Below are 14,438 nucleotides of genomic sequence, written 5' to 3'. Positions count from 1 at the left end.
TTTTATCGTTCCCAAAACACGATAATGCTCACTAACTTCGGGTGGAGCATGTAATAAAACATCACAAATATGTTTTGGCATCGTTGTCTTTTATGGGCAATTGTTGGTCTAATGCTGGGAGGCTAATTGTCTAGAGCATTTCCAAGCACTCGAAGATTACCTTGGCTTCCTTCTGTGCTGCTATCCATGGTGTTCATCCTGAGTACACTGGGTCTCTGAAGACTGCACTGTGAGACATTAAGAACACAATGTAAAGCGTGTCTGTCCCTGCCGCGGGGGAGGGGGGGGTTTGTGAGTATATTTTAATGTGCACATCTATGTCACATACACACACACAAAAAAAAACCTACCGATGACTGACAGAAGGGGATTTATCTTTCCACACAAGAGCATTTATACTCCAGCGTCTTGTGATGTTTCTGTCTGTTTACCGGTACCGACGCACTGCACTTAAATTAGCAGACGTTTTTTCCGATCAGCGAAACCACAAATTACCACCTACCACAATTTCCTGCACTGTATTCTCCAGTCCTAACCCCCCACCCCCTAACTCCCACCCCTTTACTCTAAAGACATCTTTCAATTGTCCCCATCAACCCAAGCTCTATGATCAGCTCCCTGAAAACACGGCTGTGAGGGTTGGTGCTGAGAAGTGTCCAAAAAAAAAAAAATCCTTTTTTTCCTCTTCTTTTTTTTGTTGCCTTCTTCTCTTCTTCATTTTCATAATTCATGCTTGAAAGTAACTGGATTCGAAGTAACTCTTTGTGTCTGAACATTAACGTGTTGGCGATTGCAACAGTGAGCCTTTCTTCCTAACTGAAATCTTTCCTTTCGCTATAAGTCTGGAAGTCTTCACAGTCATCCATAGCTCCGATCTGGCCACTAGTGAAATCATAGCGTAATATAATTTAACTGCCCAAGATTTTAGCATATAATAATAATAATATTAATAATAATAATAATAATAATAAGATACAAGCACAAAACAAGGGGATGTTTATCAATGCAACTGGACTGCTTGACTGCGTGGAGCTCCTCCTTCGAGGCTCTCCAATCAATACATTGTGCCAAATACTATTTCTCTCTGCCCCTCATTAACTTTCCTCTTTCTCTCAACATTTTATTCCCCCTGCATGTTGGCGTTTCCTCACCGTTCTTAGATTCCTCCTGTGTCCTAAATCCCTGTCTGTGCTTCCTCCTACACTGTGCTCTCTCCCCCTCTTTCTCCTTCTTCCTGTCTTGTCTTCTCATGGGCGGTGTGTTGGGTGTGCTGCTGGTGGGGAGTTATGCACTATAGGTCATGAGGGTATGAAAATATTTTCCCAGGCCGTAGAGTTCACAAAAGGCTTAAATGCACAGAAAACACCTGCCTCCAAAACTGTGACACCCACAAGACCAACCAGCAACGTTAGCTCAAAGTATCAAATTCCCTCTATAAGAAGAACAAGTAGGATTAGAAAGGTTTAGACCGTGAACTATGGCCTTTTAAAGGAAGATAACAGGTTTTTTTTTCTCCAAAAGAAGGCAGATCTTGGTTGAATAAATATTCATAGGTTGGCTGAACGAATGGAACTCACGTTTCAGCCTCTAAACAAAGCATAGCAAGGACAGAATGCATAAGATAGCGAAAGTAAGATGGGAACTTGTTTGTGACCTCAAGCCGAAACAATGACATCCTTTATGCATATCCTCTTATCTGAAAATGACTAGAATTCATTTCTGTGGAATACAATATGTCATGTCATATGATCTATATGTACTTTATTGTAGCTATTCTAGTTTGTAGTCCAAATGCAGTCCAGCGTTGTCGATACAATGTGAACTATGTTATATTTGTGTGGATGATGAGAGTGCCAACTAAGCCTGATTAAGATTAGCTTCGCGATTTGTTTGTGCATTATGATGACTCATCATCAACCGGTGGTGTCCATATTTCTGTCATTGATGATTTAGTTTGACAGTAAGAAAATGTAAAGAATATTGGAAGCAATATAGTAGCATGTTGTCCTGTTTTGTGTTTTATGTCTGTTGTATGAACCTTTGAAATTACTAAGATTTTGAATGAATAGGTTTACATGTACTTTTTGTAAGTTATGAAAATGCTGCTATTTGATAAGTAAACTATACAAAATATTTTAGTTGAAAAGATGTCTGGTCTGTTGATTAGAAACATGCTCTTCAAGGCTGGAGCATAAAACGAGGTGTATAGAATACTATACAGTATTGGTAAGATAGTAAAAGTAATAATAGACTCCATAGTACAACCTGTGCCAAACTAGACCTCCGCAGCTTCTGAAATTGTAGATGTGCGATCAAATGTTAGATATCAATAACTTGTTTAGAAGTGCTGATCAAGTGCCAATCAAACACTGTCTTTTAAGTTAAGAAAAGATAATCAAATACATTACTTAAGAAAACAAAGGACAAAGAACTTTTTGTGCATTGTTTTATCCCATAGGTACATAGAGTAAGAGTTAAAGATTGTGATTTTTATGGATCCATGTTGTTTTACACTCCATGCATCCCTTGTGTGTTTGTTTGACCTGTGGCTTAAGTACTGCTGTTTTCTCACAAATGTCTCTATAGGCCAGCATGGACTAAGCATAACATGTTATAAGCATTCATAACATAGCCATTAACAATCAAAAATGTGTTTGTGGAGTTAGGTGTTATCTTTTTGCACGTCTTCTATTGCATGGTATCAAAGTAAATTATGGAGGAAAAAAAAGTTACAAAAATTTTGCGAGGGTGTCTCGCAACATTCAAAGACATAACACTGCATGCAGTCAAGTGTAAAGCACTTAAGTTTACTCGCCTCATGTTTTAAAAAAAAAGAAAAAAAGTTGTTTTTTTATGTTGTGAGTTGGGAGGGAGCTCATTATTGTCATGTTGGCCCGAAAAGAAAAAAAAAAGACACACACACATACACATGCACTAACACTCACACACACACACGCTAGCACACACGCACGCACGCATACACACACATCTCAGATCAAATTGTCATCAGTCAACTCATCTCTCTCGACATCATCAGAGAAGATATTTTTAGGTACAGTGAGGAGTATTAAAAATGTGAAACAAGCAAACGTGAAAATGTTATTCAGTGCATTGGCTCCTTGTGTTTTGCTTTTTTAGGATATCAGACATTCATTTCTTTTACAAAACAGGTTGAACCTCATGTAACCTGTCCCATGATGTTTTTTAGAATTTTTTATGTCACAGCCTGAAAGCCCAGATCTAATCTATGAATGTACCCATTTACTCTTTTTATTTCTATATTTTTTTTCTGTCGAATGTTTATCGGTCTTTAATGTAACTTCAGGGCAGGAATGTCAAATACATGTAGAGTTAATATCTGTGTCAATAACAGATTTCAGCTATAGTCAGGTAGGCCTAACACGGCCATAGTCATGAACCAGATATGTTTTAACACAACTTCCGATTCGCTGTCAACATTATCTTGTTTGTTTGGTGTTGCATAAATGCACTTTACTGATCAGTGGGTCCTATTGGGTGTGAAATGAAATGCTTTCAACAGTTTTTAACTTTATTTTCTGCCTTTTTTTGCTGTTGCTCTGATGTTACTTTTATTCATTTATTCCTTGATCCTGTTGGGTCTCATGAATGATGGAAAGGGCTGGAGTCTCAGACAAAATAGAAAAAAGTAGCACCTGTTTCCTCAACTTGAAGGCTTCTCCTTCACATTCCCTTCAGCAGAGGTTTGTGTCAATCACTGAGTGCTTTGTTTTTAACTAACATGTGAAACGCCAGGAAGGATCCGTACACTTTTTTTGTCCCTTTTTTGCATCCTCTTTTTTTTGCTTTTGAAAATGACAAATTAGAAAGCGGTTTTTCATTTCTCTGGCAAATTGGAACTGAGGCACTGTGGGGCTTTGATCGTACACTAAGGGATGCACGCTCAAGGTCTCACTGTTTATAACGGTCAGATCTGAGAGGCATAATCGGCACCAGCAAAAATGAAGATTGCCTCCGCCACCTCGACATGACAAAAAAAATCACAAAGGAAACCTATTAGACTTTGAATGGTAAAGGCCTAGTTACATGAATGATATTTGTCTCATTCTTTTTGTGCTGCGCAACCCCTGTCGTTGCATTTACTGCTTCACATCCTGAATGCCAAACGAATTACGGTATCATTCCAAAAGTTGTTATGTTTTGTGTTTTATTTTCACTCCAAATAATGTTCTGGACGTTCATCTGCATCCGCCCCCTCCGCACCCACTACCCCCACCCCCCACCCCCTCTGACGGAGCCCTTTCACAAGAAGGCTAAGACTGGTTTTAGATGCTACAAACTGGCTAAGGCTGCTTGCTCCTCTCTTAAAACCTCTTCTACCTGAGTCTCACTCTCTCTCAGCCTACATGGTATATCACGATTTGTGTTTCATCACACTGAGCACCTGCTACTGTGTCCGCCCTTTAAACAGATTAAGGTATTTCTGAGCCCTTTTCGTCTGAGAAAATACAGGATTCTTGCCAACCAGACATGAGGCCATTTTTGTCTTTTTGACCCTCTGAACCCTCCCATGAACTTAGTTGACTTCTCCATCCCCCAAGAACTCATGTATGTGTTGGATATTTTACACCACTTTTACTGTCAAACTGCGAGACTGTTGTTGTTTTTGGGGTTTTTTTTGTTTCATTTTCTGGTTATCTGGACTATTCTGCAGGGTTGAACGCTTGCTTAAGTGTAAACTGAAGAAAGCATGCCCAGTACCTTGCAAACATTTTCACATCATTGTAAATTTTTACTTTCGGGGTTCAGTTTTTACTTCAGTTAAACCTCTGTTCGTTCCATCTCAGAAAAAAAAATGGACTGACAGCATACGATCCAATATTCCAACCTAAGCAAAGTGATGTTTTGTTGATTGGGTACATTTTCTCTTTGATATTAGTGATGACGGTTCTGTCTTTCATTTGTGACGAGGAGAATCTGTGAAAGTCCACAGTGTTAACTACCTAAAGGGCTTTCTAGGACAGCATTTATATGTCTTTTAAGATGAAAAAGTCCTCCGAATATATCGAGAAATTCGAGGAAAATGCCTTCTTGTGCCATTTTAAGAAAAAAAAAGTGTGAAAGCTTTTTATGGCAAATATTTGTCAGCAAGAGTGCCAAATAATTCCATACTGAGCCAAAAGGCTGCCAGCCTACATAACTAAATGTTAGATCACTGGAATGGTTCCGTCCCATTTCCACTCCCCTTGAAAAACATCACCCTAATTGTATGACGTTTGAGCTCATGTACCATTATTGTTATGCTGCCAGTCTGTTTTCTGCTTTTGTCAGAGAAACATCTCAGAAGCAGTATATTTTCTAAATGATACACTGTTGATAAAAAAGACAACAGCTACTATGGTGAGGGAATGAGAGGATTTTAAAAGTGTCATTGTTTTTATTATTAGTTTATTTGAACATTATTCATTAATAGATTTAACGGTAATGACTATTTAATGTAACTGTAGTACTGTGTTTGTAAAAGAAATTCAGTGAGTTGTGTTTTATGACTCGTGGACTACCAGTGAAGTCAGCATTTCAGTGTTAATAATTGAATTGTTTTTTAAAGATTATTTTTGCGACGGCAACAAAGAGTCATTATAAATGTTCATTTTAACATCACTTGTCTTCTGTTCCTTTTTTTGTTCGTACCTCTGCTCTGTCTCACTTGAGTGAAAGGTCGAGTGTTTATATAATTGCAACCAACACGTACGATGAATAGATCTATTTCTGGGGTGCTGAGTCTAAGCTCATATCAAATTGTGAACAATGGGGATGTTTACAAGGACACAATGCCCATATAATGAGGAATCAGATTAAGGTGCGACAATTATGTGGTGAACAGCAGCATAAATTTCACACCTGGTTTACATGGATTCATTTGATAGTTGGGTTTGTTTACTGGGGATGGAGGGATACTAGATAATGGATACCACATTTAGTCCCTCATTATGTTGTTTTTCAGTTTTAAAAGCTTGTTTTGTTGCTTCTGAGAGGCAGTGACTTTGGTCGGCGCCCGTCTACTGTTCGTTTCATCTGGTTTAAGCATCCAAAGAGATCAAATCAAATGTTTGTCTTCTCTGTGATCACATTTTGAACACAGGTGGTCGCATGGTCGCAAAATAAATTGAAAGATTATGGGGTTTTACAGGCCGAAACCAAAACGGCTATTTTTATACACCCGTGCAGGTGTGATAAACAGGTGGAGATATATGCTAGAAATTACATGACTAAACATGTACTAATAAAACTGATAAAAGCGTAGCTGTCACACCATAATAAGAGAGTGGAGCACACATGCACAGAGGTATAATCAGGTTTTTTGATTGAAAAAACCTGCGTGTGTATTAATATACACACACACACAGCTGTTCTCACTTAAATAACCTGATCACAGGAGGGCTGATATTAAGTTACTCTGAATTTAGGAAGAAAAAAGAAGATGTCAGCATGTTCCCCTTTTCTGGTTGGAGAAACCTCTGTTTGATTCCGACCAGACATTCAAACTCCACACATAAGCCCTGCTAGGTAATTCTGTTTGTTTGGTGGTGAGTATAAAACAATACCAGAATTCCCATACATTGAAAGAGTTATGAGTCACTGCAAGTTTTCCTGCTGTCCTTACTGGCCTTATAGAGCAACCCCTTCTTAATGTGATGTGATGGGAGCCAAAACTTCCAGCTCTTATTCCAAAGTTAACCGGAAGCTAATGTGAAGCTTCAGCAGTCATTTAAACAAATCACATGGCTATCTCTCAACGTTGCTGTCTTTTTTTTATGTGAAATTCCCCCTTTGTATCATCACATAAAGCATTTCCTTACTGAGCTATAGCAGTGGGGGGATATTAACCCCAGGAGGGAACTTATCCTTTAAAGGCCCCATAAGGCAGGGAGCCCCACTCCACTATTCAAAGCACAGAAACTCTTCAAACTGATTAAATCTTTATATTGTTTGATCAAGATGAATGCATTTCATTGAACTGGAGGAGTTTCTGTATAGCTGTGTTCAGAGAGGAACCTTCATAATGTCAGAGGTGAATAATATCAGCTGAATGTGAATGAGATTATCACTGCATATCTCTAAAGGTGCCTGAAAAACACAATTAAATCATACTACTATCTATATCATTGGATATAAACTCTTATATGAGCTCTGAGCACTTCTCAGTATTATATACATACAATAGAAACACAGTGAAGTTGGCTATTGGGTATAATTCAAAGTTCTGCAACATGTCAAACAGCCGTGACTTCGATGTCCATGACCGTCCAGCACACAGTCACTCCACACCGTTTGACCTTGTTCATTATCCGGCAAATACACTCCTAATCTTCTGAGCTCAGCCAAACAAGAAAGGAAGCTGACATCACACATTTAGCTATACAATGAGGTCATGTCAGTATTTTCTTCTGTTGTTTTATTGGCCTGAGATGCAGATTACACACTGCATCTGCAATATGTTCAAGTTTATTTCTAACGATTGATTGGTCAGAGGTTGGTCTCGATATGTTTAGAGTTAGTGTGTTTAAATTTGACCTATTTAATACTGAATCAAGGGTATTTCCTGACATGGATGTTGTTGCTGGCAGTGTTGCAGTGTGAAGAGGGCTTGTAGGCGGCAGCATTTAGACCATCAGTGCATGAAGAGGACTGATAACTCCAAATGAAAATGGGAAAATTAAGAGAACATTTAATTAAAGAAATGAAACAGTAGATTAAAATGTTCCTCTGTGGAGTTTTTGGTTAAACAACAGTTCTTGCACTCCTGAAGTCAGTATTTCAAAAAAATTCTGGATACCACACTCTCTACATAAAACGTGACCCCTCAGTCACGTCTGAGTATCCACTGTAGATCCGAGTCGTTTCCTCTTTTTTCTTCAACTGCTCCTGGTTTCCAGAGCTTCCAGGAGATAAAAGTTTATTGCTAATTTGATTTAGATACTTTTGGAAAATCATTTGAATTCCTCCGTGGATTCTTGTGGAATTCAGGCAGAAGAGACACAACAGCAGATGGGTTCGCCTCATGCAAAGCTTGCATGTAGCTTGCATAATAATTATCAGAATGACTAACTTACAAATATGGCCTGACAATTAGGCATATAACTGCATGAGTAAGGTACTGGAAATAGAAACCACCCTAAGGTCATTGGTATTTGGGGAATTACATGTTGCCAATTTAAATTTATGAACTCTTCTGTCTAATCCCCTTCAGTTTATCCCTTCTAATCTTATGCCATAACAGAAATATTAGGGATGCTTAAAATATCTGCCATGTAGTTCAGTATATATGTGAAAAAAGCAGCATTTTCAGTCTTCAGTTCTCTGTCATTATCATATACTATACTAAAATATCTTTCAGTGTGTGCCTCAATCATACTGGCCAATCTGGTTTTTGTCACACCCTTCCAAACATTGTAATGGTAAAAATATATATATATATCCCATTTTCACCAATGTGCAGCAAGGTAGTCAAATCATAGTTCAAAATTTTCTGGACCTCTCAAACCCATCGGATGTCTCATTTCTAGCCTGAATAGAGGTGTAAAACCCTGCAGCAACATACATTTAAGCCACATTTGATTCCTGCTGTGAGAGAAGGTAGCAATGGGCTTGAATGATAAAATTGCGTTGTCAAGGTAACAGGTTGTTCTGAAGACTGCAAATATGTCGTATTGGGGATGCTCCTATACAACATTTCAACCTGCAGCCTCTGTAGTGCTGAACCACTTAAGCCCCGCATTTTCACTCCCTCAAAGTCAAGCAGGTAGCTGCAGATGTAATATGGCTTGCATTCATAATTCAGAGGTATTTAATAACCAGTCTATCTTCATCAAAATTATTGAAATAATTCACTGCAAAATCTCATTTGCAAAACCAAATTCTAGCCGTTGGAAACCTTGAGGTGGCACAGTGATTTCTTTCAAATGATGAATGAGGGAAAAAGGTGGAGACTGCTAGAGAATAGAGATACTCTGAGGCACCCTTTAACATGGCTCCTGATGTAACCATGGATACCTCTATTTCATGGATGGAGTAATTTTAGCTGGAGTTCTATCTGAAGGATAGATATCAGTGTTTCTGCACTGCACATCATATATCGTCACATCTTAAATATCAGCTCACACTTTAGATATATTGAAACTTGTGTATTCAGTCTTTTCATATGCAGTATATTACATGTGCTGTTATAAAGACATCCCTGAATATAAGGCACTGCACAGAGAACCACTGACATATGGGGTGTTTTGTTTGCAGGAACAATGGTGCATTCACATTTGCAAGGCAGGTGTCAGAGATGCAGTGGCTGGCTGTATATATAATTTAGTGACCAAGTAAACAGCAGTTGTGAAAGTCAAGTCTATAGTTTTGCAGATTACATGCCAGGAAGTGAAGAACATTCGATTTAGGGAAAATTGCAGAGCTGAGGTCAGGAAGAAAACCAAAATTACCTTCATAATTACTGTCATAGCTGTTACTTTCCTGAGGAATGCTTACATAGTCTTTATGATTCCACATGAGGATTTGAAGGGCAGGCACTAGAAGGGTGGTTTGAAATACAACATTTATTGCAAGCAGCACTCATGCATCAATACATCGCTCATGGTCACATTTTATGAATCCCACTGTGTGTGGTGAGAGCGTAGGATAGTAGTACTGAGACTTAGCAGTTGAGGATAGAGCGGGCGAAGTGTCTGCACTGTCAAGGCAACCATGGTAGTGCTGGCCACGAGGGATTAAGAGGAGATGTAGCTGAGATAAAAACAGAGCTGCAGTGAGATGAACTCTGCCAGTTTTTTGAAGTCAGGAAACAAGAGACTGCATTGTCAGAAGTGTCAGAGAGTCTGAACACTCTGAAAAATACACATAGAAATACAAATACACGATACCAAAATACTTGCCCATTGTTTTCACAATTGGATGGAAATCCCCAATAATTATAATAGCAATAATCGGCTATTCTTTATTTATAGGGCACTTTTCAAAGACCATGTTACAAATGGTGCCAAGATCATTTCTTTAAGCAATAAAAAAACACAACTATCACATCAATAAAACACAACTAACCTGACATAGTGTCACTATGTTAGGTTAGTTTGTTGTTGACTGGGGTGTGGACAGGATCCTCTTGTGAATTGATATTTCTTTAAAAACAACAACCTTGACACCCTTTAAAATAGCAATCTTGGATGCCAACCACCATGTAAGTAGCCTATGTGTTTGTCAAAAAAAAAAAGAAAAAGAAATTTTATATGCCTCATTGAAACGTAGTACTGCAGACAGGATAGTCATGGAGATGTGGTTATATTCAGCTAATTATAAGCAGATCTATTAAGTTAATTACTGGCACCTAGAGTGTCTGTATGGTGAATGCAGAAGATAGTTTGCTACAGCATAACTCAGGTTTGTCAAATGCTCTCTGACTCCACCTGCTGGATTTATTTAGGAATTACAGATACATAGTGTCAGGTAGAAAATTAGAATGTCCACATATTCTTAAAAAGCTGTATATTCACTTTAGAGGCAGCATGGTGAACTCCAGCTATTAAACCCAGCTTCATATGCATGTTGAGCCTGGTAAACTTCAGGGGGTGCTGTACTGTTCTGTGGCTGACCCTGTTCTATAGCTTTATTGTCATTATACTGAGGGTCAGATAACAATATAATGAAATTTAGATAGCACTCTCTGAGGCATAAAACATTTAAGACAATTAAAAATAATTTAAGACATAAATAAAACAGAAGTAATCAATAAGGACAATAAAGTGTAATATACAATATAAAATGTGCAAACACAGCAGACAGCAGCAACACTGTGTTGTAACATTAGTCCATATGTAAACAATTCAAACTATTTTAAGGCACACAGATTATATTATTACACAATAAAATAGTTTAGATTAGTAGTCCTCCAGAGAGTGTGTGTGGATGAGTGGGATGAGAGGTTTGAGGGGCTTAGGCCATGTTCATTAGTGTAACAGCTTGGGGGAAGAAGCTGTTTTTCAGTCTTGAAATGCGTGACTGAATTGTCCTGTATGGCCTGCCAGAGGGAAGGAAGTGGTGGGAGCCAGGATGTGTTGGGTCACGGATGATGTTTAGACTCTGCCCCGACAATGGGCTTGATAAATTTCCCAATTGCAGGAAGCCAATGATGTACTGTGCCGTCTTGATGAGTCTTGATGAGTTGACTTTTGATGTTTGTGCCAATATTCAAAAGATTCACATTGAGACATTGTCATGCCAATTGCCCATGGATTTCCCAGGAATGTCAATAGTAGTGTTGAAAAAGCAGGATCTGATCTGACTTCAGTCTAAACTCTTTCTTTTGAGAGGATATAGCTTGCTGGGGTTGGTTTGTGACAAACTGACCATATTCACAGATTAATCTTTTTCATTTTCACTCTAAATTGTGACATTTGACTTGGCTGTTGTATCTGTGAATACTTTAGGCTCTTTCCCCGTCTATTGAAACAAAAGCAGTCTTCCTTCTTCTACGTAATCCTGATCATGGAACAAAAGAGTTCCCTGACAGTTTGGCACAATCCATCCTAAGTATGGGGTAATCACTGCTTATATTATCCAATTATCAGAGAATTTTGTCAAAATAAATGAAAACACAATTTTCTCTCCCTCCTCATTAAGCTGTGTTGAATTATTCAGTGTGGCGCTATCATTTTTAAGTATGCCCCAAGTCCGCTGGCAAATCTTCAGAAGGATTGTTAGGACCTTTTTAAACAGCGCTCCAGTTCCTCTTTGAGAATGTTTGACTGCCATTCTCCAAAGAAATCTTTTCATTTAAAGATAGCAAAGTAAAACGGGATGATTTAAGGCAGAGAAAAAAACCTGCAAGTGGAGCATCAGCTGTCAAATACAGTGCTTGTCAAATTAGAGTTTAGGGACTAACCTGGGTCCTTGAAGGAGCTCCATGGGGGGGTCTCCTGTTAAATGAAGATCAGTGACATTTTCCTGCTGTAGCTAGTAAAGGTAGATGAATAAGAACATGAGTTTCCTGATCAGAGGGCTCACGCTCTGCTTTTAACCTGCAGGGAGATAGATGATACAGATCAGATCAGAACGCCTGAGACAGAAACATAAACACGTTATAACTCATAATCAATATAATGCCAATATATGATATTCTGTTGCTATTATCAGCTGTGTTCCATAGATACTGCTCAGATACATTTGATCTTATCTTATAAGTGAACATAGCCAACTGACAAATCAACCTTAAATCGAACTTAAAGAGTACGGTTTAGACCTGCTCTATGTGTAAAGTGCCTTGAGATTACTTTTGTTGTGATTTGGCGCTATATAAATAAAGAGTGATTGATTGATTGATTGATTGATTTATTGAGTGATTGAATCTTGTGCCCAGTTGACTGGCATCAGCATAAAATGGTCCTGTTGAATACTGTTCATATACTGCAGACCATTTAGCTACATTCACAGCAAGCATACAATGCTGTAGTCCATAACAAAAAACACTTGTCCTTGAACACTTGACACTATAATTGAATGATTTTCATAAATAATATGAATGTATTGTGAGCAGAATAGCCAGCAATAGTCAGTAACAATCAGACAAATAAACACAGACAGATGGTTCTCATTATAAAAAAGCAATTATATCTTTTAACTATATCTATATTTTTAAAGTTGGCCCTTTTTTTCTGTTGTGGGTTTAAACAGTGTGAAGGATTGTTGCTACAAGGTCTGACACTTTTTCATAAGTGTAAGTGGTGAAAAAACAGAGAATCAGCTCTTAAAGGTGCAGTCTGTAGAATTTAGTGGCATCTAGCAAGACAAGCTTGGCAGAAATGGAACATAATATTCACTAATTAGAATATAATAGTGTTTTTTTGTTATCCTAGAATGAGCCCTTTATTTCTACATAGGGAGCAGGTCCTCTTCCATGGAGGCCGTCACGTTGCACCGCCATGTTTCTACAGTAGCCCAGAACAGACAAACCAAACACTGACTCTAGAGAGGGGCTTTCACATCTTTCCACAAGTTTTGCAGCTATTCCAAACATGTTCACGGCTCCTAAAAAAAGGTTGAAAAAGGTTGATTTGAATTATAAAATAACATTGATTCAAAATAAATGGATTAAGGAATATCACAAAGCCCAAAATTTGGTATTTTATTCCAAACAATGTTTTTAGAAAATTGGATGGTTTTGTATTTTCTATTTACTTGTAATTTGAACATGACCAAACTCCCAGTTTGGAAATGATCTTACATGCATAACTTTTCCGCACACAAAACCATCATATGGAAATATGGAGACTTGGGTTGATAAATGTATTACTTATGTAAGTAATCTCTTTGATGCCATGGGTTTATTTGTTTAATTATGAATGATACCTTATTGATGAATCTTTTCCTGTAACAAGCAGAGAACTGAATGATGTAATGAAAGCTATTCCTAATGGTTTATTACATCTAAAAGCCATCTTCAGTTTCAAGAGGCACTGAGGATATGATCCTTTTTAATGATAAATGGCACTGAAATTATGAATGCTAAATGCACCAACAAACATATATGAAGCACATTCAATGAAAGAAGAAAACATTCTCCTAAATGAGCACTGATTGGCAGAGGGAGTGGTTATTTCTATTACTAAAATTCTTTATTACCAGTAAGATGTACACACACAATAGGCCTATTATATCCAATACATCCATATTTCCCCAAGTTTTTAGATTGAAAACATATGTAGTTTTTACAATGATGAACATAATTCATACAACTGAGAGTCAGACTCATTACACATGTTTTCAACATGACAAATATAACACTGAATTAATTGTAAATGTATCGATTCTATATGGTAAATTTCACATACATCAATGTAAATTAGAAAAATATTTTAAGACACTAAAAAAGTAGGCTAATAAAACGGTCAAACTGTATGGTGAAATCTAAATTTAAATGATCACTTAGTATTTATTAATTTAAACTCACATTCTTGTCTCTGTCTATACCATTATGTCGTGGATCACGTCTGCACCTTTTTTATCAATAAAAAAAGGCCTACATTATCATTCTGAGCAAGTCAAAACACACATCTACACTAGATTGGCATTTACTGTTTGCAGGCATCTTCGGCTGACAGCTGTCACTGCAGAAGCACTAAAACAACTCTCTCCACCTCCTCTGTATCAATATTTTTTCCCCAGGACGTAGAAGTCATAGCCCGCCCTACTCTTGCTCTAATTGGCTAGTACTCACTGCCCTCGTGGGTTTGGTTGGTTGGATTTCGGTATGAGATGTAAGATTGGTTATGATTAAGGTATAAAATATCAGTATAAGCCAATCAGAGGAAGAGTAGGGCGGGCCATGACTTCGTCTTCCTGGGGAAAAAAAAACCCTCTGCGGCGTAGTTGGGGCGTGTTGACGAATCATCCTGCCAACTGAT

This window comes from Scomber japonicus, chromosome 13 (genome assembly GCF_027409825.1).
Source record: "Scomber japonicus isolate fScoJap1 chromosome 13, fScoJap1.pri, whole genome shotgun sequence".
Classification (NCBI taxonomy): domain Eukaryota; kingdom Metazoa; phylum Chordata; class Actinopteri; order Scombriformes; family Scombridae; genus Scomber; species Scomber japonicus.
This window is presented reverse-complemented; position numbering follows the sequence as displayed.